Below are 26,920 nucleotides of genomic sequence, written 5' to 3'. Positions count from 1 at the left end.
TTTCAATAGATATCATGTCATTCACTCATTACTACACCATTTGATGCCATTCAAAGCTTGGGGAGTTGAGCAAAGGCATTTCTAAGGCATTGTGAAGCTTGGTTGCAGCTCATTTGATGTATTTGGAGCTCATTGAAGTCAATTATCAGAGAGTTGCAGGTTTGCAGAAGTTCTGTCCAGAAACAGAGCATCACTAATCAAGGCATTAATCCTTGTCTATATCAAATTGGACAAATTCCTTTGGTACAAGCAAGGAGCTATGAGTTGCTAAACTTTTGATTCAAAAAGCTTTGAATTTGGATCAGATTTAAAGGAGATAGAGCACTTTTAGTGAGAGGTGGTACCTGACATATGCAGAAAAAGGCAAACCAGGGAGCTACAAAACTTGGTGGTTCTCACTCAACTTGAAGAATTTGATCAAACCCTTCTAGGATATGTTGGAGCAATGTGTTATGAAGCCAATGAATGCATAAACATCAAATTTGAACAAGATTTGAAGGAATTAGAGCAAGATCTTTGACTGGTTCTCTGGCGAGAAAAAAAACCAGAAATTTTTTTGTGAAGAAGTATCATTTGTTTTCAACCTTGATCGAGTATACATTGTTGATGAAGCATTGTGGGATCTAAAAGCACATATATTGCAATCATTTGATGTGATTTGGAGAGATTTGGAGCATTACAGGTAGTTCATACATTGTGATCAAAGGGGTGCATCTACTACCTTGCAAACATGGAAGATGGTCCGATACAAATTGTTGGAGAGAAGCTTGACAGAACTAACTTTCAAGTGTGGAAGTTTAGAATGAAGAGTTTTTTGAAAGGCAAAGGTTTATGGAGTCTCGTGTCGGATGAAGACCCGGAGCCATTCCTACCTCCTCAACCAAATAATGCTGGTGGCTCACAAGCAATGGGTAGAGCGGTCTTCGAAAGTGTTGCATTACTTTTCAATATGTGTAACAGATGCCTTGCTTATTCACATCCAAGATGCAGATACACCGAAAGAAGCATGGGATATATTGTGCCGAATGTATGAGACAGATACTGGTGCAAGGAAGATACAACTAAAGCAATAGATTCACAGTGTAACACAAAGGAATAGGAGTATACATGAGTATGTTCAGGAAATCAAGGGTTATGCAGATTCACTATCATCAATTCATGCCCCAATGGATGATGATGATTTGGTTGCTCTCACATTGCGTGGTTTAGGTCGGGAGTACAAATCTTTTGATACTTCCATCTCAGTAAGGTTGGGAGGAATGCCAGACTTTAATGAGCTTATGTCATTGCTCATTGTGGAAGAATTAAAGCTTGGACTTGGTGGTATGAATATTACAGGTGGTGCATCCTCATCCAGTAATGATGAGCATGCAAGGAATCAGGCCTTTTACTCATCTAGAGGCTCTCGAGGCAGGGGGAGATTTGCCCCTCGAGGCCATGGAGGACGTGGTTGGAATGACAGGTTTACTCAACCACAATCAAATCAGAATTTTCAGAATTCACAGACATCATTTGGACCACGTGGAGGTCGTGGATTTCAATCCCATAGGGGGAGAGTTGGAACAGGTGCTCGTGGTAGAGGACGATGGCAAGGTCCTCAACAAAATTTGAATGGGATTGAATGTGACTATTGTGGCAAACTCGGACATATGGCAAAAGATTGTTACAAAAAGCAGAATGATGTCAGGAATGGAAGACCACAACATGGAAATTATGCATCTACTAGTAACAATGATGGGAGTTCAAATCATCTTTTTGCAATGAAGCACATTATGGGGACAATGGATTCTCAGAATGCTGGAGATGAGTCATGGTATATGGATTCGGGTGCCTCAAATCACATGACATGTCATGGTGAGTGGTTTGAGAAGATGCAACCATTGGGTACAAATGGTTATGTGGTCACAGGAGATGATACTCAGCATCTTATAACACATGTTGGCAGTGTGCCTTTGAGGATGCATGATGGAAATGTAAAGAATATGTCAGAAGTGCTATATGTAGCATCCATTACAAAGAATTTGGCATCAGTAGGCCAAATGGTTGAGCAGGGACTACAAGTAAGATTCAATGAGAATGGCTATTTTGTGGAAGACTTTAAGCATGGCTGCAGATTGATTGCCAAAGGTAAAAAGGAAGGAAGGTTATTCAAACTAGATGCAGGCATATCAGAATTGAGCTCAGCCATGTTTTCAAAGAGCAATGGGATTGTGCAGGATATTGATATGTGGCACAAGAGGATTGGACATGTCAATATACAGAGATTAAAGAACATGCAAACAAGAGGCATTGTCAGTGGATTGCCTAGATTCAAATATGATGGACATATGCATGTTATGCTTTCTTGAATGGTGAACTACAAGAAGAGGTGTACATGGAACAGCCAGAAGGATATGTACATCCAGAATATCCTACTTTTGTTTGCAGGTTAAAGAAAGCAATATATGGTTTGAAGCAAGCACCTCGTGCTTGGAGTGACAAGATGAGCAGATATCTTGTCAGTATTGGATTTGTGGTTGGAAATGCAGACTCTTCACTTTATGTGAAGAAGACACATGATGGTATCGTGATGATAGTCATTTATGTTGATGATTTGATTATCACAGGTGATTGTGAGACAGGCATTGATGAGGTTAAGGCCTCTTTATGCAAAGAGTTTGATATGAAAGACCTTGGTGATTTAAGGTTCTTTCTTGGCATTGAGGTGATAAGAACAAGCAAAGGTATATGGTTGGTGCAAAGGCAATATGCACTTGACATGCTGGCAAAGTATGGTATGACAGCATGCAAACCAATGTTGACACCATTAGAGCAAAATATGAAGCTTAGGGCTGATTTGGGTGATGAGCTTGATGATATCACCATGTACAGAAAAGTGGTTGGTAGCCTTATCTACATGACCATTACAAGGCCAGATCTCAGCTAGCTATGCAGTTGGTTTGGTAAGTCAGTTTATGCAGAGTCCTCGTAAACCTCACTTGGATGCTGTGAGACGTATTCTGAGATACGTCAAAACTACCGTGCATTATGGTCTTTTCTATGAGGCAGGAAAAGACATGCATGTCTATGGATATACAGATGCAGATTGGGCCGGTAGTGCATATGACAGGAGGTCTACCAGTGGCTATGTTTTCAGCCTTGGTAGTGGATATGACAGGAGGTCTACCAGTGGCTATGTTTTCAGCCTTGGTAGTGGAGCTATGAGTTGGAGCAGTAAAAAGCAACCTACAGTTGCTTTATCTACCACAGAGGCCGAGTATCGTGGAGCAGCCATAGCTGCATGTGAGGCTATGTGGTTGAAGAAGTTGCTAGACGATGTCAGGTTACAGAGTGATATGAGAGTTGTCATTCATTGTGACAACATGAGTAGTATTCAGCTTGCTAGCAACCCAGTTTATCATGCCAGGACCAAACATATTGAGGTCCACTATCATTTCATCAGAGAGAAAGTGCTAGATGGGCATGTTGATTTGACATATGTACAGACAGATGAGCAGGTTAGATATCTTTACCAAAGCACTTGGTAAGAATAAGTTTGAGTATTTCCGTATTAGATTGGGAGTCCTAGAGATGGACATGTCGAGCTTGAGGGAGAGTGTTGAAATGTCAAGCTCGTATACAGCTGGAGGATAGCACATGGGTGCTGACAGAGTGACAATATGGTAGATGGATATCGTGTGGTGTGTTTATGATCGCGTCCAGCTGGTCATGTGTAGTGTGGACATTACATTAGGTTTACTTTGTAGTGTGGACATAACACTATGTTGTGTTCTTTTTTGTGTGTGTGAGAGAGATGATGACTATGGCTTCTCTCCTTCTTTATGATTGATGGATATGGATTAGGGTTTGCTTCTCTTGTGTGTGCTCCCTCCTTCTTCTGTTTTTTATCAATCTGAACACCCAGTTATTTAAGTTGTTGTGTTGCCTATGTCTTTGTAGGGGATTTGAGGACTTGATGTTGCTTGCTTAGCAGCACAGCTATCTAGTCCAGCTTGGCTTTTCTCTCAGCTTCCTTCTTTTGTTGGGTTTCCTCCTCTTGCCTTTTACAAGTTGCTTCGTTTTCTTTTTGTTTCAGCTCGTCTTCTTTTCTCTTTCTTGTGGCTTCTTCTTCTCTTTATCCTCCTTCCTCCTTAACCTCCATCTCTCCAAGCCATGCCAATTCCTCTAGTAGATGTCCTGCAGGCCATCTTCGAGTGTCCTCCCGAGGCAAGGAGTTTTTGAGCTTGCGGGCTGCATGTTCTTGGCAACGACCACCGCTGCCCAGTTGATGTGCTAGCCGTTTTTCGCCTATCACAAGTAGTTTGTAGTTTGTTATGTTCGTGTTTTTTTTGCCAATAAGCAAATCATGTCGAGGTAGAACCTTAGTTATCTCTGCCTGTTGGGGTAGACAGGCATGTATTCCTTCCCTATTTTTGACAGCTTCCGATTGATGTGAGCATCACGAGCTTCTGCATTTGTAATGCCCTTGGTTGTTTTTCTTTGTGCCAAATTTAACAAGGGATCTAGCAGGGAGGCGCAAGGCTCAAATTCAATTGTTTTGCTGCTGCTTTTGCCGCTCTGTGGTACAAGAGATGGTCTAGAATGAGAGCGAACGATGGCAGTTGAAGCTGCATGTGTGATGACTGGGCTATTGTGCGAAAGCACGGGCGAGGGTTGCCTCTTGGCTTTGCATTTTTTGTTATTGATATGTGACCCAAGCCTTATGATTATTGGGACCTTTTTGCGAGTCGATTTGTAGTAGCCGAGATGGTCTTGTTGCCTTTGGCAACAAGTTTGCGGGTGATTGGCTACACCTCTCATCCCTATTGGCCAGTTGCCTTATGATTATTGATATGTGACCCAAGCCTTATGATTATTCTCAAAACTTTATGTGTGTGTGTGAGAGAGAGAGTGATGTGCTTTTTGATTGTGGGCTATAGGTTCAAGGACTTTGCTTCTTTCCATGATTATTGCCCTCAATGTAAGGAAACCACCCAAAAAGGTCATTATTCCCATGTGTCGATGCAGTTTTTTGAGTAGAGGCTGCCGCAATTACAGATGCCTACATGTTGCATGCCTGATTTATTTGATTTGGCTACTCGCCACATGCCATCCTCTGGTTGTGCACATTGTAGATTCAGATTGCTGCATACATTATTCCACTACTTCTTCGTGAGTGTCCGTGGTGGTGGCAACAATAGGTTGTTGTGTCGCATTGTTGTCATCTTGATATGGCTTGAGTCGGAAACCATTTATTACCTTGGGTAAGATCATCCCATCCAATGTTTTTAGCATGAACGTTCCAAAGCCCATGCCAAAGCCCAATTGCTCTACAATCTGATAGGGCCCAATCCATATGATTCTCAACTTCCCTAGGTGCAGACCAAGTTTTGAGTTGAAAAGCAACACTTTGCCTCCAACCTCGAAGAATTTATGCTTGATGTTTCGGTCAATCCACAACTTTCTCCTCTTTTGTATTGTTGTTTCAACAATCCATGCACTGCGGTAGGTTTCTCTAATTGAAGCAGCTGATAGATTTGATGATTGATTGACTCATTAGGGCCAAGCTTTTCAGCTAAAGTAATTCTAAGACTTGGTACAACAAATTCCATGGGCACTACTACCTCCAGGCCATACACTAAAGAAAATGGTGTGAACCTTATGCTCACCTTGTAGGCTCTTCAGAATGCCCACAGTGCGAAATGAAGCTTTTCATCCCAATCTATTCTGTTTTGATTGATGACCTTTTTAAAAATCCATTATAGTACCTGATTTGTTGTTTCAGTGTGACCATTTGCCTGTGGATAGTAGACTAGTGGTTTGTTATGTATTATCATGTGTTGTTGAGTCAGCTGTTGTTGAATTATTTCATTAATGAAGTGTCTGCCTTGATCACTAACCAGTTTTACTAGACATCCAAACCTTGTCATGATGTTTCCATACAAGAACTCTGCTATACTGATTTAGCTGAATTATCCCTTAGAGCTTTTGCTTCTACCCATTCGGTGTAATAGTCAAAGGGCTACTAGAATGTATCTATTTTCCATCCTTCCATAGTATAAGGGCTAGAAATAGCCCTAGGACCCCTCTATCCCTGCACCTTTATGGTGGGTTTATGGGATTAGAGGAAGGGGGGCCCCCAGCCTATAGTAGATCATATGTGCGTATCTCTGTCAGCTTACATGGTATCAGAGCAGGTTCTACCTCATTCTCTATCATCACCGCCCTCAAGCTTCTACCTAGTTGTCAAGCTGTGTAGGGCGGCCAAGCCAAGCCCATGCGCCTCTGAGCTTACCATGTGCCCCTGAGCTAATTTATGGAGCCAATCCAAGCATTCATCGCCTCTGAGCACAAGCATTTGCAATCCTCTAATCCAAGCCATATCGTCAAAGCTGCATTACTATCGTAGTATATGTTTTGAACAAGGAAAAACGTGTATAACATACCACCACTTTGGATCAGTTTGATCAACATGAAACATAATCTAAAATCACAAAGCAAAGGGGTTACACTTTCATTATACTACATCAAGATTTACCAGTGATTGGTTGGGTTACTAACCTATTGATAGTGTTGAGGTAGTACGAAAGTATCTTTCTCATCATTCTAAAATTTAGTGGAATCAATTTGAAAAAAACCTATTTCGATGTTTCTTCACAGCTTCTTGAGCTCACCTCTATATATCACCTTGAACCATTTGACATCAAAGTTGAATAGACTAAATGCTCTAAACCCAACCTCAAGAATATCTTGAGAGAATAGTTCCACAATATTCAAGATTGTCCTCTATGACATTAGTATCATGTCTATCATGTCTACTAGCTCGACTTTCTTGCTCAAAAGCTACCATTACACCACAATCAAACGTGTTTCTTTTAGAATCCACATGCTCCGTGTGAAAGTGTCTTCCCTCTGACCATATTGTATTATATAATTTATACTAACATTAAACAAAAGCATGATATATAGTATAGTGCATTAAACAAGGTATATACCAATCAAAGAATGAGATATAGATGAAGAATATAATTACTTGAGGGTCACATCCTCATGCATACTCATACTCTTCTCTTGTGTCATCGATATTTCCTTACAAAGCCATTCTATATTAATCACATTTGGGAGAGGTTTTAAGCTAGGCAGGAATGGCAAGCATCTATTTTCTCTTCTAAAAACTCTTCTCTCATCCTTTCATCTATTGGTTTCATCCTTGTATCTCTCAATTCACATTTGCATGATGGGACTCTTTAGAAAACATAATGTATTCACCTTTTGGCGTAATGCTTCATCTAGTCTTCGTTGCCTTCCTTTTCCTTGTGGCACATTAGTGCTTAGTTCATCATCCTCCTCATTGCTCCACAATCGTGGCATGGAAGGATCTATGCAAGAGAGATGTTTTGAGATATACACAAGAGACTCTTGCATCAACCATCCCTTTGCCATGATTGCTTCTGGCCTTTCTCTTTGTCTCACAAAGTCTTATAAGGTTTTCATGAACCTTTCAAGATAAAACATCCATCAAACATGAACAATACCATAAAGTGGCCAGGATGAGCTCTCAAAACAATATGTTATTAATGTGCTAAGACTAATTTTGTTGTTCCATGTGGACCTCGCCTTCTCGGAGGACTGGATGAAGACGAGGATAAAGCTTTTGATCTCTAATAGGAGAGAAAACATTAAGAGAGTGGCTAAGAACAACATGGAGAAGCCAAGTATTTGCTTACATGAGGAGTGGAGGCACACATGGAGCTTTGTGAGAGAGCATCTGTAGATGACTCTGCCGGTCCTTGCTAGGGAACGCGAAGACAACCGACACAAACACTATGGTTGGGGGAGAAGGGAGCGTGGATCCTCTCAGGGAAGTATACTCGCCCCAAGGATGAGTCAACCTCATTGGCTAGACATGTGCAAGACCTATGCTCTACACTGTCTAACTGTGCTCTCCGACCACCACCTAGCACCGCGGTACCCCTACAAGCCTCTCACTCACACCACACACACCACTCACACCTCACTCACCTCGCTCACACAAAGAGATAGACAAAAAACCAATAGAGCGCAACACTACAATCACAATACCAAAAAGGAATGCTACAAGGGAGACTCCGCTCTGATAGAAGGATTGTGCTAGAACTGAAGGTGATACATGAGAGAGTGTCCTCTCCTATGAGAGTGTGTCCAAGACTGTGTGTATGTTGCTGAGAGAGTGCTCCCCTTAACTCGTCCTTGGGTGTCCTCCTCCTCGGGTGGTGCTCAAGAGGATCTCGAAGAGGATCTCTCCCTACCTTGGGAAAGGGAGAGGAAAAAGGAAGATGGTGCTCAGGATCTCCAAAGAGGATCTCTCCCTGCCTTGAGAAAGGGAGAGGGGTGTTGCCTCCATGAGTGCCATCGGAGTTGTCCATGCACATATGAGATGTCAAAGGGGACCAACCGTCAGAGGGGTCGAAGAGCACTGGTGGCGGTTGGAGGGCACCGGCGGTGACGGCGGTCGGAGGGCACTGGTTGGAGTCATCGGAGGGCACCGACGGTTGGAGCCATTGCAGGGCACCAGGGGTCGGAGTGGTTGGAGCAGTCGGAGGGCACTAGTAGTCGGAGTGGTCGAAGCACACTGACGGTGACGACGTGGTCGGAGCACACCGACAGTGACGATGGTCAGAGCGGTCAGAGGGCACTGGCGATCGGAGTGGTCGGAGATGTCGGAGGTGATGGTGGAAACTCTTGGTGGAGTGTGGAGGACCTAGATTCTCGTCCACAGGTCACCCACTACTACTTAATTCATCATCTTGGTGAATGCCACAGAAAAAACACAGGTGGTTCTCTGGCAAGCTAGCCTTCGCTGAGGGGGGCAAAACATCCGGTAAGTAGGCTCCCACGCATACCTCATACAATGATACAATGATCCTTCTAGGAAAACCTTCTAGAGGGATACAAAATAAATAAAAATGAATCAACTAGGCTCCTGGGCAACTTCATCCAGCGAGCTGTTGAAAAATGATTGAACAGGGAGCTCCCCTGGGCACTTCATCCACCAGCAAGCTATTTCTGAGAGATCCTAGGCACTTCATCTAGCAAGCTATCACTAACTGTATTACCACTGTCATCCCCCGGGCAAAGTTCCGGCAGAAGGTTACCTCAACAAAAGCACAAAAACCAATCTAAACAATAATCATCACTGGCCACTTCGTCCGCGAAGAACTTCTGGTGCACGAAGTCCAGGCATGCAAGATACAAAATGAAATCTGGCCATGGCCAGTATATAAGAGATCCGCTTTTCATTAACAAAAAATATCTGATGCTCCCAAGCATCACTAGTATGTGCCATGGTAGCTTCTAAGCGAACTTATGCTTCAGGGTCAAGACTGCTCATAAACTGCCACACGGAGATGGCCATGGTAGCTTCTAAGCGAACTTATGCTTCAGGGTCAAGACTGCTCATAAACTGCCACACGGAGATGGCCATACCAAGGGCTCTACAGCCAAAGGGGAAAGCTGCACATGTACATGCTGTGTTATGGTATTACAGAGCGATGAAGAAGGGGCGTGCCCTTGAGAGTTTCTCGGCAACCTAGCTACACCCCATGCCAAGATCTCTTTAACACATTTAGATGATCCTCTATGTGCTGTAAAATGCAATGATGTGCTTCCAAAACCACAGCCACTTCCACTAGATCTTGTAGGCGTTGCACACATGAGAGATGCCTTAGTTAAAAGCAAGCAAACTACTATAGAATGGCTGGACTGGGCTACCAAGTGTAGAGGTGTAGCTCCACATGTTTATGCCACTATGGGCATCTGGACAACATCCAAAACTTGTTGGACACAATCAAAGTGGCCGCTCTTTACTGCATAATGGAGGCATTTCCTCCCATTGGGAGCATCAAACACGAGGATATCAGCTCCCCATGCCACAAGCCACTCAATGCAAAATACCCTTCCATTTTTGTAAGCAAGCACGCAAGGCATCTGTCTATGATGATTCATTGCATTCAACGACACACCCTTCTCCAATAGCAACAAAAGTACCTCAGATTGGCCATGTGAGGCAGCATAATGCAAAGGTGAGAGGTGGTGGTTATTATGAGAGAGGGTGCCGATGGGGAGTGACGGCAGGGGGACGGTGACTGCACACACGAAGGGAAGTGAGGGTAGTGAGAGAGGGGGAGGGGGTTGGGTAATTTGATGAGAAGTGTAAGGTGAGAGAGGGGGACGGTGACCGCACACACGGAGGGAAGTGAGGGTAGTGAGAGAGGGGGAGGGGGTCGGGTAAGTTGATGAGACGAGTAAGGTGAGAGAGGGGGGGTTGGTCTGGGGGAGGGAAAGGGGGGTGGTTGGTTTGTGGGGTGGGGTGGGGGGAAAAGGCATGGTCGATGAGGGGTGAAGTAAGAGTGGGAGCAACCTTTTGGTTTGTTTTTAAAAAAAAAACTAGTATTATCATATTTGTTTTTTTTAAAGGGGGGGATGGTGTGGTGGGGCATGGCAGGAAGGTTTTCCCAGAGTACAAATCCAAGAGGCTAGTTAAAGAACTCACCTTGACAATGTGCTAAAATTGATCAATCTCCTTTCTTTCTAAATGAACTGCCCTCACACGCACGGCCTCCTATTGGGCTGGCATAAGACGGTAGAATGGCTTCCATATAGCACAACACTCTGGGAGTGACTAAACACCGTGGTGAGGCTGAAACATCCTGACATTTCCCATCCATGAAGAAAGAATTTGGAGACTGCACGAGGTTTCAATTTTTAATTTTTTTTCTCCACCTCTGCTGGAGGGTGTAGTAAGTCAATGTCATTAGAGAGAACCATGATGATCGTCGAGGGTGGAAGGTTGAGGATAGCTCATTAGCACTATTGCGGTGGCCTGCACCAACAAGCTCCAACAATGGTGCACAGCCGTGAAAGAGAGGAGGACGAAGGGGGGTGATCAAGCAAGGGGGGGTGGGGCTGTTGGTCGGTGGGAGAGGAGTGAGGGATTGGGGGAGTGTGTGGTCAGTGAGGTGAGGGGGGTGGGAAGTGGTCAGTGAGGTGAGGGGGTTGGATAGTGGTCGGTGAGGTGAGGGGTAGGTGAGGGGGGTGAGGAGTGTGTGGTTGGTGAGGAGTGAAGGGAGGGGGTGGTCGCTGGGGTGAGGGAGGGAGAGAGAGGGAGAGGGGGGGGGTGGTCGGTGAGGGGGAGAGAGAGAGAGAGAGGAGTGGTCAGTTGGTTGGTCAGTGAGTTAAGTGTGAGGGGGGTGGTCGGTGGGATGAGTGAGAGGGGAGTGGTCGCTGGGTGGGTGAGGTAAGGGGGAAGAGAGAGAGAGAGAGAGAGAGAGAGAGAGAGAGAGAGAGAGAGAAAGAGAGAGGTGGAGGGTGTTTTTGTTTTTGTTTTTTTTTGTTGGTTTTTTGTTTTGTTTTTTAATAGAAAAAAGAAAACTAAGATGGGGGAGTCGATTTTTTGGGGGGGGAAATGATTTTTTGGAAAAATAAAATAAAATAAATATTGAAGGAGGGTTTTTTTGGGGAAAAAAATACAAAGGGGGGATTTTTTTATTTTTTATTTTGCTTGATCGGGGAGAAGGTGAGGTTGGGTTGGTCGGTGAGGAGAGTTGAGGGGAGAAGAGAGAGGGAAGGGGAGAAGAGAGAGGGAAAGGGAGAAGAGAGAGGAAAAGGGTGGGTGACGAGTGAGAGATTGGTCGGTGAGGAGGTTGGGTGAGAGAGAGATTTTTTTTATTTTTTTTGCGTCTCTTATAAAAGAAGAAGGAAAAAAGAACCGAAGAGGGGGATTTTTTTTTATTTTTTGGAGACGGAGACCCGATACCTGGTACTTCACAAACACCAGAGTGAGTTGAGATAGGCGTTTCTCTTGAACCACCACCCTTGGCCAGCCACATCTTCCGAAGTGCCTTGATTGAGGGATCTGAAGTCTACATAGATCCTAATCTTGTTGGTCTTCTTTTTTGGAATCACCACTATTATAGGTGACAACCACTCGGAGTGCTTAATGGGAACGATGATACCTGCCTCTTCCATCTTGTCTATCTCTTTCTTTTGCACTTCGGAATACTTTAGGTTCACGCAGTAGATGCCCTTCCTGACTGGCCAACTGCCTTCTTTTTGTGAAATTTTGTGAGTGCAAATGGCTGGGTCTATCCCTGGAAGATCCTTGTAAGTCCATGCAAACGCCTCTTGGTGTTCTTTGAAAAAGTTAGTGATTCTCTGAAGAGTGGAAGGGTCCTCCTAGACCCAAGCTGCCACTAAGATGGGGCGTGGCTCCTCTGATGTGCCCAGGTTCAGCTCTCTCACCTCCTCTAATGTGCCCACCAGGTTCAGCTCTCTCACCTCCTCATGGTGGTAAGTGGTTGGTGGAAGATGAGCGATGCCGAGTGCTGCTTGATGGAAAGATAAGGGGTCATGGGCTGGGGTGTTGTCCAGAGGGAAATCACCAATGCGTTTCTCCATCCAATCAACGGGTATCTCTTCTACTAGCAAGGTTTCTTCCCAAGCCTTGAGGTGCTCTACCCACCTCTCCTTCTGGGTGCGTCTAGGAGGGGTTATAGGTGCCTCTGATGACTCCTCTTGAGAGACCTTCTTGCGAGGTTGTCGAGAAAACTCAGGTTCCCCTAGACCTATGACCTCTATCTCTTCCTATTGAGACACTGTTGCAGAGGAGGAGGCCAGAGTGAGCAGAGATTCTGTCCAATCCCATACTCCTGCTTCTTTTGAGAGCTCTTCTTCTTGGAGCAGCTCTTGAATAGGGTCTGGGTCCAACTTCACTATGTCCACCATGTTGCAGTGGAACCCCTCATAGGATTTTAACCAATTCCATAGAGGTTCTGCTGCCTCTCCCTCTGAACCGAATGGATCCCAGGCCTCATCCACTGGTAAGGCTTGCCATTCCTCCTGTTCTTCCTCGTCATTGGGTCCTTCCTCTTGAATGGGAATCATGTCATGTAGGGCAGTGCCCCGAGCACTCTCATCGGGGCCTTTTTCCAAGGGCAAGGTCATTGTCCCCTCTGGGTTAGGGATATGCAAGTTGTCCCGACCCCAATCATGGATCACTTGAGTTGCCCCTCAACCAAGGCCTTCCAATGAGTAAGTTGTAGGCCCCTCAAGCTGGTGGGAGGTCTAACACCACAAAAGTCATTTCACATACTAATCCTTTAAAACAGATCAGAACTTGCCTGACTAGTCCCACGGGCATCACTTATCTCTGGTCTGCCACCACTTGGATGGCGAAGGGAGCTGGCTCAGTAATTCGGAGACCCAAGACTTTCCTAGTAGCTTTGGGCATGATGTTAACACCAGAACCACCATCCACAATGGCTCCTGTAATTTGAGTTCCTCCCACGGAGACTGTCACCCTTGGGCTTCGGTGATCGGCCACTCGTGGGACAGTGAGGCATTCCCTTGTTTGTTGCCTCCTGGGCCGTCGCCCACTACTACTAGATGTGGCTTCACCCCTAGTTGCCTTTGGATCCATCCAATGCTGGACCAAGCTTAATAGTTGCTCTCCTATCTCCTGGCTTAAACCACATAAGTGAGGAAGGGTGATTTCCACCTTTGCTCCTGCCAACTTTTCCTCCCAACTTAAATTACTAACCTTGGGTTGGGTAGATTCCTCATCCACCTTTGAAGGTGTGGTTATTGGGAATGACCAAGGTAGGTGCCGTTTCCTTCTCCATGGGTGGTGTTTGAATGAATTCCTCCATGGCCTCCTTATAAGCTTGGTCCACAATGGTGGATGGGTAGACTGCACCACCAGGGAGAGGAGTTGGTGTCTTTGTTGGGGCTCCTTGGGACCGGGTGACGGCCACTATTGGAGTGCCTACAGTGGGAGGTGGCACTACTCCCACTATTGGAGTGTCAACCTTGGGAGATGGCACCACAGCTTCCACCATGCTAACCAGTGGGGGTCTAGGACAATCCCGGGTGTAGTGGTCTCGGCTCTCCGGGCAATGGAGGCATGGGGGCGAGCCCTGTGGTACAGTGCATTGAGCTTGCATGTGGCCGCTCCCCCCACAACGATAGCACATAAGAGGTCGGGTGGGGTTGTTGGGAGGACGACGATTGGGGAACCTTTGGTTAGGTCGAGCCCCATACGTGTTGTTAGGAATCGGAGGTATTGGAGGGGCTGCCGCATAGACCACCAGAGGTGGGTTTTGATAGAATTGAGGTGTTTGTGGGACCGGCACGGCTGCGAGGTACTACTGATAGGTTGGGAGAGTGCTTGCTTGATATGGAATTTGCATAGGCAGGGGGTTGTATGTTAGGGTTGCTCCGGAATGAGGGGTATTGGTGTATGCTATCGTGGCTACTTGAGCTCCCTGCTGAGATGAAGTGGCCTAGGGCGGTGGAGGGGTTTGTACGAAAGTAGCCATGGGGGAGGGAAGGGTATGTGGGGTAGCTAAGTAGGAGGGCCTAGTGGGGGTAGGGTTAATATAAGCTTGGGATTGGGGGGCTGATTGAGGGTTCAAGAAGGGTGTTGGGTTTGGTTGGTGGGAGGTTAGGATCCTGGGAAGAAGTTGAAGCACTATTGGTTGGGTTCACCATGTAGTCTTCGGCAAAGGGATTAAGCAGGGAGGCACCTTGCTTAAGTTGTTTTGCATAAGGCAAAGTCCCTTAAGGTAGTAACACTCCTTGTCCTCATGGCCCGCCGCCTTTGAGCAAAATGAGCAGTATTTCTTAGAGGGACAATCATTTGGAAGATGGCCTTGCGAGTTACATATTGGGTACCATGGACTCATCTTGGGATCTTTGACCTTGAGCTACTCGATCTCCTTCCTGAGCACTGCCACGGCCATGTCCTCTTGTTGTGACCTTTTGAAATCTTCAAGCTCCTTCTTGAGCTTGGCTAGTTCATCCATGGAAGTGGATGTAGAAGCTACCGTCAGGGCTAGAGGAACGATTGGAGGAGCCGAAAACATGCCGGGGATAAGTGGGGACCAAGAGGTATTGTGCTCTGCCACCATGAGGCGAGCATCCTCCAATTGTGTAGATCTGTCTTGGAAGTCTTACAGGGTGCCTTGGGGTGGAAAAGTCTCTCTCATCTTCATTTGGGAGTGCTTGAAGCACCCACTGTTGCAGCATGTAGTTTCCAACATCTTGGGACCAAAACTTTAGCTCTTGTGGATAAGTTGGGCCACTAACTCCCCCGCCTTCATGGAGAGTTGGTTGAGCTCTTGAGTGATGAGGTCAAAGTAGTTCCCTGGCCGAAAGGTAGCCAAGAACTGTAGCCTAAGGGTGGCCCAATCCAAGAAGTGGTTGATGGAAAATTGACTGTACCACCGGTCGACACTTTCTTCCAGCGTTGTCGAGAACAAGACCAAGCGTGCATCGTCTCGGTTGAGACCTCTTGAGTCACATATAGTAAGGAACCGCTGCACATGGTCTTTCGCATCTTCAGTGATGGTACCTTTGAAGTTTGGTAGCTTAACTGGCACGCGGTTAAGGACAGTAGCCAATGGCTTTGGCCTTGGAGCTGCCATAGGGTTAGAAGAGGAAGATGCTGAGGGAAGAGTAAGGGAGCGAGGAAGAACCCTATGACTAGTTCAAAGAGGAGAATGAAGGGGTGAATCACCTCCAAAAGCTCTAGTCTTCGGGGGCATGCACAACACTCCTCTCGCCCCACGATCAAAAATCACCAAAAAAAAATAAAAATAAAAATTGAGACTATCCTTGACCTCTAGGAGAGTCCCACTGTGATCGCCAAATTTAGTCTAAGCTGTAGATGACTCCATCGGTCCTTCCTAGTAGGGAACTCGAAGACAACCGACACAAACACTATGGTTGGGGGAGAAGGGAGCGTGGATCCTCTCAGGGAAGTATACCCACCAAGGATGAGTAACCTCACTAGCTAGACATGCAAGACCTATGCTCTACACTGTCTACCATGCTCTCCGAACACCACCTAGCACTACAGTACCCCTGCAGGCCTCTCACTCACACCACGCACACCACTCACACGTCACTCACCTCGCTCACACAAAGAGATAGACAAAAAACCAATAGAGTGCAACACTACAATCACAATACCAAAAAGGAATGCTACAATGGAGACTCTACTCTTCGATAGAAGGACTGTGTTAGAACTAAAGGTGATACATGAGAGTGTCCTCTCCTGTGAGAGTGTATCCCAGACTGTGTCTATGCTACCGAGAGAGTGCTCCCCTTAACCCGTCCTTGGGTGTCCTCCTCCTCGGGTGGTGCTCAAGAGGATCTCTCCCTGCCTTGGGAAAGGGAGAGGGGAAAGGAAGATGGTGCTCAGGATCCCGAAGAGGATCTATCCCTACCTTGGGAAAGGGAGAGGGGTGTTGCCTCCATGAGTTCCATCGGAGCTGGCCATGCATGTATGAGATGTTGAAGGGGACCAGCGAGATCAGAGGGGTCGAAGAGCACTAGCGGTTAGAGGGCACCGGCGGTGAGACGGCGGTCGGAGTCATCGGAGGGAACTAGAGGTTGGAGCCATCAGGGGTCGGAGTGGTCGGAGCACATCGGCAATCGGAGTGATTGGATCAGTCGGAGGGCACCGGCGGTCGGAGTGGTCGGAGCACACCAACGGTGACGGCAGTTGGAGCAGTCGAAGTGGTCGGAGCAGTTGGAGGGCACTAGCGATCAAAGTGGTAAGAGCACACCGGCGGTGAGGGACGGTGGTCGGAGCGGTCGGAGGGCACTGGCGGTCAGAGTGGTCGGAGATGTCGGAGGTGATGGTGGCAACTCTTGGTGGAGTGTGGAGGACTTGGCTTCCTATCCATAGCATCCAAGTTCTTTTTGATAGTAATTGGTGGCAAGTTCTTCACGACTATGGAAGCGAAGAGCGTCGCACTTTGGCTTGGGAGGAAAATCCTCCTTCATTGCTTGCTTTGTAAGTATCTATTTTACTATTTTCCTTATTCTCTTTCATTTCATTTTAAACTATATTGTTTATTGTATCTTTTTTAAATTATTTTTTGTAGAGGGAGGTTGTTGGATGTGACCCAATAAAAGAAGAGTATGATTATGGATATAGAGCCCCATGTCTACAATTGTGGTCTTGGATGTGTACACAAGGTGTACACTTGAATGAGTCCATTTTGGAGACTCAAGCTAAACGAGGTAAGTAGCTGCTAAGCCCTTCTCTTATCTATATGTAATTGTCTTTTATTGTTTTATACTTATCTTACTCTTGTTTGCATGTATGTAGAATGAAGAGGTAGAGGAAGAGGAAGATCTGGACTATGAGCGTGAAGTGGGTGAAGCAAGTGAAGATGAAGACGAGCCGGAGCAATCCGATGAGGGATTTGATTAGCCTCCTCTTCCTAGAAAATTTTTGTATATGGCTGTTTAAGGCTGAAAATTAGATGCTACTTTTGTCTACTTTTTTGTCTTTCAATTTGTCATAATCGGATGTGGTGTGAAGTGTCTTTTGAAATCTGCATGGAAGTTAGAAATGTCATGCGAAGTAGTAGTAGTTATCCGCAATAGAAGAAGAAGGATTTTTGATTCGTAGATATGGAGATTTATGTAATCAGATAGTTGACAGTTATTTTGATAATGAAGATGCAGTATGTTTTGTCAATCTGGTTGTCACTAGTATTGTCATTTAGTTTGTCACTTTGTTTCTCAGAAAGTCTGAATTTCCCTTGAAGTTTGTGAAGGATGTGATAAGCAGTAAACACTTGGCGATCACGGTGTTTGTGATGAATTTCATGCGCGGGCTTACATTCTTCTGTTAATGGTGAGTGCTGGAAGATGAAGAGATTCATGCAGGCAACGGTTAGAAATTTTTTCATTCATGCATTAATAGCGGTGGGGGTTTGAGTTCGCTCTGAGGATTCAGGGGAATCATCTCATTTCTATTTTACAAGGTCAAAAGCAAGGCGTTTGGGTTTGCAGCATCGGGGAGATGACGAACATCAACGATGGTCGCATGAAGGTGATGACATTGGAATGTCAACAGATAGTTCTGATGAGGATTCAGAGAATGCGATGGTAAATTCAGGGGCAGCAACTCCAGGATTAGCAGGAGGATTTCCACATGTATTAGCAACAGTAGTAATACAACAAGGATTATTGCCTCGAAGACGGTTGCAATTCAATCCGTTACCGAATAGGAGAACCAACAGGCAGTACCCCCAAATAGACCTTTTAACATGGCAGCAGCGGCTAGAGCAGATTTGTGCGTCAAATTCGGAAGCTTTTCAGGAAAGTAAAAAGAAGACTCTGATTGTCACGTAGCTCAATTTGAGACTTGATGGCAGGCTAGAGGATTTGCCAGAGTATATGATGCGCAAGCCAAAATGCACCAGTTTGAGGCAACATTTGTTGAGGGGAAAGCTGTGCAATGGTTTAGCAATTTTGTCCCAGGACATTTTGCAGATTATGATGCATTGAGGATTGCATTTTTGAATCGGTTTCGGGTGGAAAAGACCGCCAATGATGTGTTGACAAAACTTAAAGCAGTAAAGCAAAAGAGGATGTTTGTGGAAGATTATACACAGAGGTTCAATCGGTATGTGAGAAGGCTCACTCCTCAAGAAAGGCCCACTGATGAGATGCTGGCAGCATATTATGTTAAAGGCCTCAGAAAGGAGTTGCGGAATGCAGTAGCTGGTGTTAATGTTGCGAGAGGAATGAATGAACTCATTAATACTGCAACTCGAGCAGAGAAAAGGTTTGGTTTATCAAGTTTGATCTCTGGAAAAAGACATTCAAAGAGGAAGAAGAAGAAGGAGAAAAAGAGGACGAAGTCAAGTGATGACAGTACGGATGAGGATTCGGAGTCAGATTCGGATACGGATTTTGATACGGATTCAAGTTCAGGCAGTGATGATGATTCTAGTAGTGATTCAGAGTCAGAGGATGAAGCAAGAAGAAGAAACAAAAGAGAAAGTCAAGTAAGAAGTCAAAGGAAAAGACTAAGGAGGTGTCAGTTGAGAAGGCCGTGGAAAAGAAGTTGAAAGAGATGGGACTTCAAAAGGAGTCAAAAAAGAAGATAGAGCACTGTGACATTTGTGTCAAAGATGGTCACAAGACAACGGATTGCTGGTATAATCCTAGCTTTAGGGGGGTAATTCCTAAGAGAATACAACAAAAGATGCAGCAAAATATGACACAGTCTCATGGCATTTTTTCGGAAACCTCGGATCAGCAGAGATCATTTGGAAATCAAGGATGGCAGAGACCACAGCAACCCTATCCGAATTGGAGACCATCAGGGAGACCACCATTTAGAGGAAATTTTAATCAAGGAGGAAGATCAAGATTTGGTGGATGGCAAAATTTTCGGCCATCATGGGGAAGAAATTGGAATCAACAACAGGGATGGTCACAACAGCAAAATTGGCAACCGTCACCGAATTGGAATCAGCAAGGCTGGAATCAGCAAAACTGGACTTCGCAGGGGTGGAATCAACCAAGACCTCCTCAACAACTACCTCAGTTACCTGCGCCACCTATGCAGCAGGCGGAAGTGAATAAACCTCCTCAGAGTAATATGGTGAATGTGGATGTTTGTTTGGAAGCAAGAGCAAGTGGAGTAATAGCGGAATGTGGAATAACATGTGACTGTTCGGAGTGTGTTGTACAAGATTCGGAAGTTTTGGTAGTTACACATTCCAAAGCAAAGCTAAAGTCTCCATTGGATTGGGAGGAACAGAAGGATGTTCGTGAAGAAGTAACTGAAGGAATTTTGGATGTTCAACAGAAAGAGGAAATGCAGAAGAGAAAGAAGAAATCCCTGGATAAGGAGGAGCATAAGGAGGATAAGTCAGAAGCATTGTTTTCAAGAGTTGTTGAATAGTCCTATCAGTTTTACATTGGATCGGTTGCTTTCATTGGTTCCGATGTTTAGGGATCGAGTTTATTTGGCTATGAGGAAGTCGAAGGTGTCAAGAATCAGGGCTGTGTTGAATCAAAGTGTGGGAAGTCATCAGATTAGTCCTGAAGATGTGGATTTTACTGTTTCCACAGTTCAGCTGGATTTTGATGATCGAAAATTTTCAACAGTTTTTTTGGATGGCGGATGTGGAGTCAATATTTTGTCAGAATCAGAGTTTTTGAAGATGAAGAATGTTCAGCTTGAGCCAGCACCATTTCAGGTACGCATGGCGGATCAAAGCCGGGTTCAACCTATTGGGATGCTGAGGAAACAATCTCTTATCATACAAGGTTTGCAGTTTCCAGTAAATTTTGTTGTTTTGCAGATGAAGTATGATGCAAATGCATATTCAATGCTGTTAGGAAGGCCGTGGTTTAGAACAGCAAAGCTCAAGCAGGACTGGGAGAAGAATGTGGTCACATTGAAGAAGGGTAAGAAAGTGATTACAATACCATTGGGATCTAAGCAGGAGCTGTCAAGGGCAGTGAAGCCAATGATGGCACAACCAATTAGTTTGGCGGAAGAAGTTGAGGATGATGAGGAAGATAATTTTTTGGCAGCCAATCCAACAGTGGTTCCTGTTTTTGAAGTGGATGTGGAACGGATTCTTGATAGATATGTTGATTATCCGATTCAGGAGGATGTATTTTGTCAAACAGTCGACAGTACTTCCGAACAGATTCTACAGATAAAGGAAGAAAAAACTGATGATAGTGACAAGGTGGAAGAAGTTGATGATGCTGCAAAGATCGTGCCTAAGGAGGCAATAATCAGAGCAGAGTTCTTGTATGATAAATTGATGGAGAAGGTTTCCAGAGTGAAGGAAGATGATTTGCAGGATTTAAATTTGGGATCTGTGGAGAATCCGAAGGTTGTCAAAGTGAGTGTCAACCTAGATGATGATTTCAAGGACAATTTAAAGGTGTTGTTGCAGGAATTCATGGATGTGTTTGCTTGGGATTATTCTAATTTGAAGGGTATGGATCCCCAGGTGTATAGGCATTAGATAAATTTAAAGGAGGATACGGTGCCTATGATTTAGCAAAGGTACCAAATGAATCCGAATTACGCCAAACAGGTGAAGGAAGAGTTGGATAAACTTCTCAACGTTGGATTTATCATCCTAGTGGATAAAGCAGAGTGGTTGTCCCCAATTGTGGTGGTGCCAAAGAAGTCAGGGAAAATCCGAGTTTGTGTGGATTACAGAAAGTTGAATGCAGCAACCATTGCAGATCCATTTCCATTGCCATTCATTGATTCAGTTCTGGATGATGTTGCAGGGTATGAGATGTATAGCTTTCTTGATGGATTTTCTGGCTATAATCAGATTCCAATGGCAGAAGAGGACATTGAGAAGACAGCTTTTATCACTGAATGGGGAGCATTTGCTTATACAATGATGAGCTTTGGTTTGAAGAATGGACCACCTTCATTTTCAAAAGTAGCTTTCAAAACTTTTGAACCATATTTGACAGAATTTATGCGGATTTTCATGGATGATTTTTTAGTTTTTGGGGAGAAGATTAAACATTTGGAGCATTTAAGAAAATGTTTGGAGAGGTGCAAGATGTTTAGAATGGCTTTAAACCCGCACAAATGTGCTATTGCAGTTCAAAAAGGAAAGCTACTTGGTCACATCATATCCAAGGAAGGGATGTCAATTGATGCTGACAAGATTAGTGCAATTCAGAGGGCAATAGCACCGAGTAATTTAAAGGTAGTTATGCGGTTTCTTGGTCAAACTAAATGGCATAACCGTTATCTGAGATATTTGGCAGATGTGTGTGCACCTTTGAGTCATTTGACCAAAAAGGATGTGAGTTTTGTGTGGGGTGAAGCACAGGAAAAAGCCTTTCAGATTATCAAGAAAATGTTGGTAGTTTCACCTATCCTTCAACCGCCAAATTGGGAGTTACCTTTTCATATTTATGTGGATGCGTCGGATATGGCAGTCGGAGCTGTTTTGATGCAGGAGAAGGTTCGAGGATGGTTTAGACTAGTATACTATGCAAGTAGAATGCTAAATCCAGCGGAGAGGAATTACACTGTCACAGAGCGAGAAGCCAAGGGAATGATTTTTGCATTGGAAAAATTCAAGCATTATTTGTTGGAAAACAAAGTTGTTTTTCATGTGGATCATCAAGCTCTGTTGTTTTTGGTAAATAAACCAAAGCTGGAAGGAAGGCTTGCAAGATGGATGCTTTTGTTGCAGGAATTTGATTACACTGTAGTACATACACCTGGAAATCAGCATGCAGTGGCGGATTATTTGAGCAGGCTAGAAAATGTCTTGGATGCACCAGGGGTGTCTGATGAATTGCCAAATGCGGAATTGTTTCAGGTTCAAGGTCAAGCATATGACAACTGGTATGACCAAATGGTTCAGTTTTTGACAGATGGGGTATTACCTTCCAACATGACAGCAACTAATCAGAGGAAGAAGTTTGTTCTAAGGAGCAGACCATTTTTGATAATTGCTGGATCTTTGTATAGAAGAGGAGCAGATCAGATCATTCGGCGATGTGTGCCAGATGAAGAAAAGAAGGCAGTTTTACAAGAAGCACATTTTGGTGTAGCTGGAGGTCATTTTTTGGGAGAGATTACTGGTAGGAAGATTATGCAAGCTGGACTTTGGTGGCCATTATTGCTGAGGGACGCTTATTCATTTGCAAGAGAATGTGTGCAATGCCAGAAGATGGGCCAACCAACATCCATGGATCAGATGCAGGATCATCCGACATTACCCCTTGAACCATTTCAAAAATGGGGTCTTGATTTTGTTGGGCCGATTAAGCCAAAATCAAGAAGAACTGGAGCAAGGTACATCCTAGTTGCAACAGATTATGCCACCAAATGGGTGGAAGCAGTGGCTTTGAAGGATAATAAGGCAGCCAGTGTGGCTAGGTTCCTGTACAAAATGATGACCAGATTTGGGTGTCCGATAGAATTGGTGTCGGATCAAGGTGTCCATTTTCTAAATTCAGTCATTAAGGAATTGACATCCAAGCACATGATTCTTCATAAGAAATCTACCCCGTATCATTCGCAAGCAAATGGGCAGGCGAAAAGCACAAATAAGGTGCTAGTGAGGATTTTGAAGAAGATTGTTTCTGAAAATAGGACAGCTTGGAATGAGAAATTGGATTCAGCATTGTGGTCATTCAGGACTGCATACAAAGTGGCAACAGGCATGACACCTTTTAAGCTAGTTTATGGGATTGAGGCAGTTGTCCCTATGGAATATGTGATATCTAGCTTGAGGCTTGCAGTTCAGCATAGATTGAGCCTTGAAGATTCAGTGATGCATAGGCAGCAGGAATTGTTAAAGTTGGAAGAAGATAGAATTTACAGTGCTTATGTGGCGGAAGTAAGTCAAAATAGAAGGCAAGCATGGATGACAAGGCAGGTCAAATTCAAAATTTTTCAGAAAGGTGATTGGGTGATGATGTACAATTCGAAACTAGGGCCACACCCGGGAAAGTTGAAGCTTAGATATTTTGGTCCATATCAGATTGTGCAAGAATTGGGGCAAGGAACTTTTAGATTGATAGATGTGTTTGGAACTCCTATCCCTAAGCCAGTAAATGGATTCCGACTGAAGAAGTTTCATGGCAAGATTCCTGAAATTCCAAGATGGATGATTAATAAGGCTGAAGACATTGCTGTGAGGCATGTGGAAGTTGAATTAGAAGGCAGAGTAGAATTAGTGAGGAGGAAAGTAATTTGGCAACCAGGTTTCCAGGGGAAGTTGATGGCAGGCCGAAGCGGAATCGGAATGTTTGTGGGAAAGAAGTTTTTGGATAGACAATGTGGTTGTCAGATATTTTGTCAGAGGGATAGCCAAAATGGAAGTCAAAATGAGGGGAATAAATTTTTTTGAGGGAATCTTTGCACTCAAGTTAAGAAAAGAGTGGTGCCACGTGTGAGACAGATTTTGGGCACACCTTTTGAGAAATTTGCATGGGGTGCGCTTTTTGAGAAGGAAGACCATGATAAACCTGCGAGGGTCGACGTGCCCGACTGGTCCAAATCAAAGTGTGTGGAAGCTTGGTGTTTTTGAGGGTTTTCTGTGTCTTTTTCAGGATGTTCTCTGAGAGTTTGAGGAAGAAATTCTTCATGCAGTCGCAGGAGCAAGGTAGTGATCTTATGGCACAGACGCGTTCGATGAAGGTAGCTTTGGAGGAATTGAAGATGCCGCGGGTTACTGTGTAGGTGATCGAAGATGATGATGAAGCCGAGAATGTATCAGAAGCCCAGAGCGACAACACAGAGTCAGATGAAGGTATTGATTTGCATGAAGATGAAACGCAGGTTTAGCTAAAGCGGATTGGATTGTTTGAGTATGCACAGTTGCCTTGGTCTGCATGCCAGCAAAATCCTTATGCAGAGCAGCAGATGCACCATTTGAGGGAAAACAGGGGCTACATCACTGATGACAAAGAGGTGATGCCACAATTAGTGGCTGAGGTGTTTAAGTTGCCAAATCAAAAGGGTGCAAAGCTGAAGAAGATTACAGATTCTATCATGAAAGGGGAGTTTGGGCCGCCACAGGGCACCAGGGCCTATTATATGGTGAGGAATGCGAAAAAAATGAGAAGCAAGCATCTGTTTTGGTACTTGGATAAAATCTGTTTGTTGGCAAAGACAGCATACATGTCAAAAGAGGCGTTTGCACCGTTGTGGAATGCAGAGCGTGGGGTTCACATTGATTGGGCCTCATTCCTTTTTGAGAGACTGCAGATTGCGGAGATCAAAGATAAGAGGAGATCACCGTCCCTGACGAAGCTTGTCCCATATTTGGTAATCAGATAGTTTACAGTTATTTTGACAATGAAGATGCAGTATGTTTTGTCAATCTCGTTGTCACTAGTATTGTCATTTAGTTTGTCAGAAAGTCAGAATTTCCCTTGAAGTTTGTGAAGGATGTGATAAGCAGTAAACAATGGCCAAAGGGAGAAATATAATATATATTTAGTTCACTTGCATTCTTCCCAATTTTAATTTCTTTTTCCAGTTTCTATCTGTATCAAAAAACTATCTATATCAATTTAAAAAAAGAGTTAGGGTAGACTGGGGAGTCCTGTGTGTGCAGACCCAGTCTACCCCAATTTTTTTTTCTATGCAATGTAATTGCTGCTCATCAGTAGCAAAAATAGCAATGATATTTTGCTGCTATTTTTATTGCTCAGCAATGATTCCGTCAACAAAAATAGCAGTGTTTCGTAGCAAAATAAGCCCGACATCTCCATACCCTTCTAGTTATAAAAGCACTACTATTTTTGTTGTTAGACCCTCATTCTATTGTAGTGTCAAATTTTCTTTATAACAGCCACAATAATTCATGTTTTTTAAATAATAGGTGAAGGACTATGGTCACAAACCCACTTCTCAGGAGATAGAGAAGACCACCTATCAATTTTATAGATATGCGAAGACCTAACTACCTCCACCAGCTACTTTTGTAAGTAATATTGATTAAATGTCATTCTACTTTCAATTAAAGTATTCACACATTAGCTAATTAGTTTTTAAATTGTAGGAGTTACACGACGTTGAGGACATGGCGGAGGTAGATCGATAGACTGTCATTGGCATATCTACGTTGGTGTAACATAGTGATAGGGAGATAGATGATGAGGATGATGCAGATGATCATGACTAAATGGCGGAGGTAGATCGATAGACTGTCATTGGCATATCTACGTTGGTGTAACATAGTGATAGGGAGATAGATGATGAGGATGATGCAGATGATCATGACTAAATGGCACTCCTCCTCCTTTCTCTAGATTCCTTGTTTCGATTCCCATTTTATATTTGGAGGCTTTGTACATAGTTATACTATTCCCCACATCATTTGTATAGGATTAGCTAGACTGTGCTGGCCTCACTTTCTACCATTTGTACTCATACCATTTTTAGACATTTGATCACTTTATATACTTTTTACTCTTGTACGCTTACATATATTTACATAATCTTTTATTTTTGTTCAACTTTTGTTCACAAATGCAAATTGTTGAAGTGTAGTTCTCTGCTTACCGGTGTTATAATCCTCCATCTTGAATTGATCTTTGCTTTCTTTTGTGATCAACCTTCAAGAGAGAGAGTTCTTTCATGTGTGCTCAATACAATTTGAGAGAGAGAGAGAGAGAGAGAGGTGCGTGTGAGAGATCTAGACATGTGTGTGTCTAAGAGAGAGAGAGAGAGAGAGAGAGAGAGAGAGAGAGGTATACGTGTGTGAGAGAAAATGAGTACTTTGATGTTGTATGTATGTGTGCGTGTGTGAGAGAGAGAAATGAGTACTCTATTAATGTGTGTATGCGAGAAAGGGAGAGAGAGAGAGAGCGCACACACAATAATGCGCTAGTTTTTAATCGGGTAAAAGAGACGTTGGGTGTCGCTTAAGCAATGCCCATCATCGTTTATGCGACGAAATATTTCTTTGCAAACATGTGTCCTTAAGAGCGATGTCCAGCATCATTTATGCAATGCACCACACTTCAATTATGCGACAAAAATTTGTCATTTAGATCATCTCTTAAGTGATGTATAATAGTGACGTTGGTAATGACATCCATACTTGACCCCTTAGTGAGTTGAAAACATGCATCGCTAAAAGGGGGGTTGTGTTAAAGTGACAGGAGAATATCAAGAAATAAATCAACCTTTTCTACACTCATCTTGTGTACCTTGGTTACTAGGGCAAAGTCAATGGACATAATAAGCCATAAACAAAAGTGTTCTGGTCAAAGGTCAAGCACTAGGTGCATGTTTTCAATGAACATGTTGGATACAAAAGCCAAAAAGGTAGCTTGTTATAAGATTTAGGCTATGTGGCCTTGTCACTTATTACTAGTGCAATGCACCAAAGTTGGCTAGCAAACCAATTATGCCATGATACTTAACAACTTGTTAAGGAGACAATCACCCCTTGTACACAAGAGCTAGTTTCTTCATGCTTTACAAGAAGACAACCTTCACCTTTGTAATCTTTTACATTGCTTTGGTGTACTATATCTTCTTTTCCACTTCATCTTGCCATTACACTTAGGAACAAAAGTGAGGCTGTGCAAATAACTAAAATGTTTGCACACACCTCAAAGTCCT

This window comes from Cibotium barometz, chromosome 40 (genome assembly GCF_041138505.1).
Source record: "Cibotium barometz isolate CiBa-2024 chromosome 40, ASM4113850v1, whole genome shotgun sequence".
Taxonomy (NCBI): Eukaryota; Viridiplantae; Streptophyta; class Polypodiopsida; order Cyatheales; family Cibotiaceae; genus Cibotium; species Cibotium barometz.
This window is presented reverse-complemented; position numbering follows the sequence as displayed.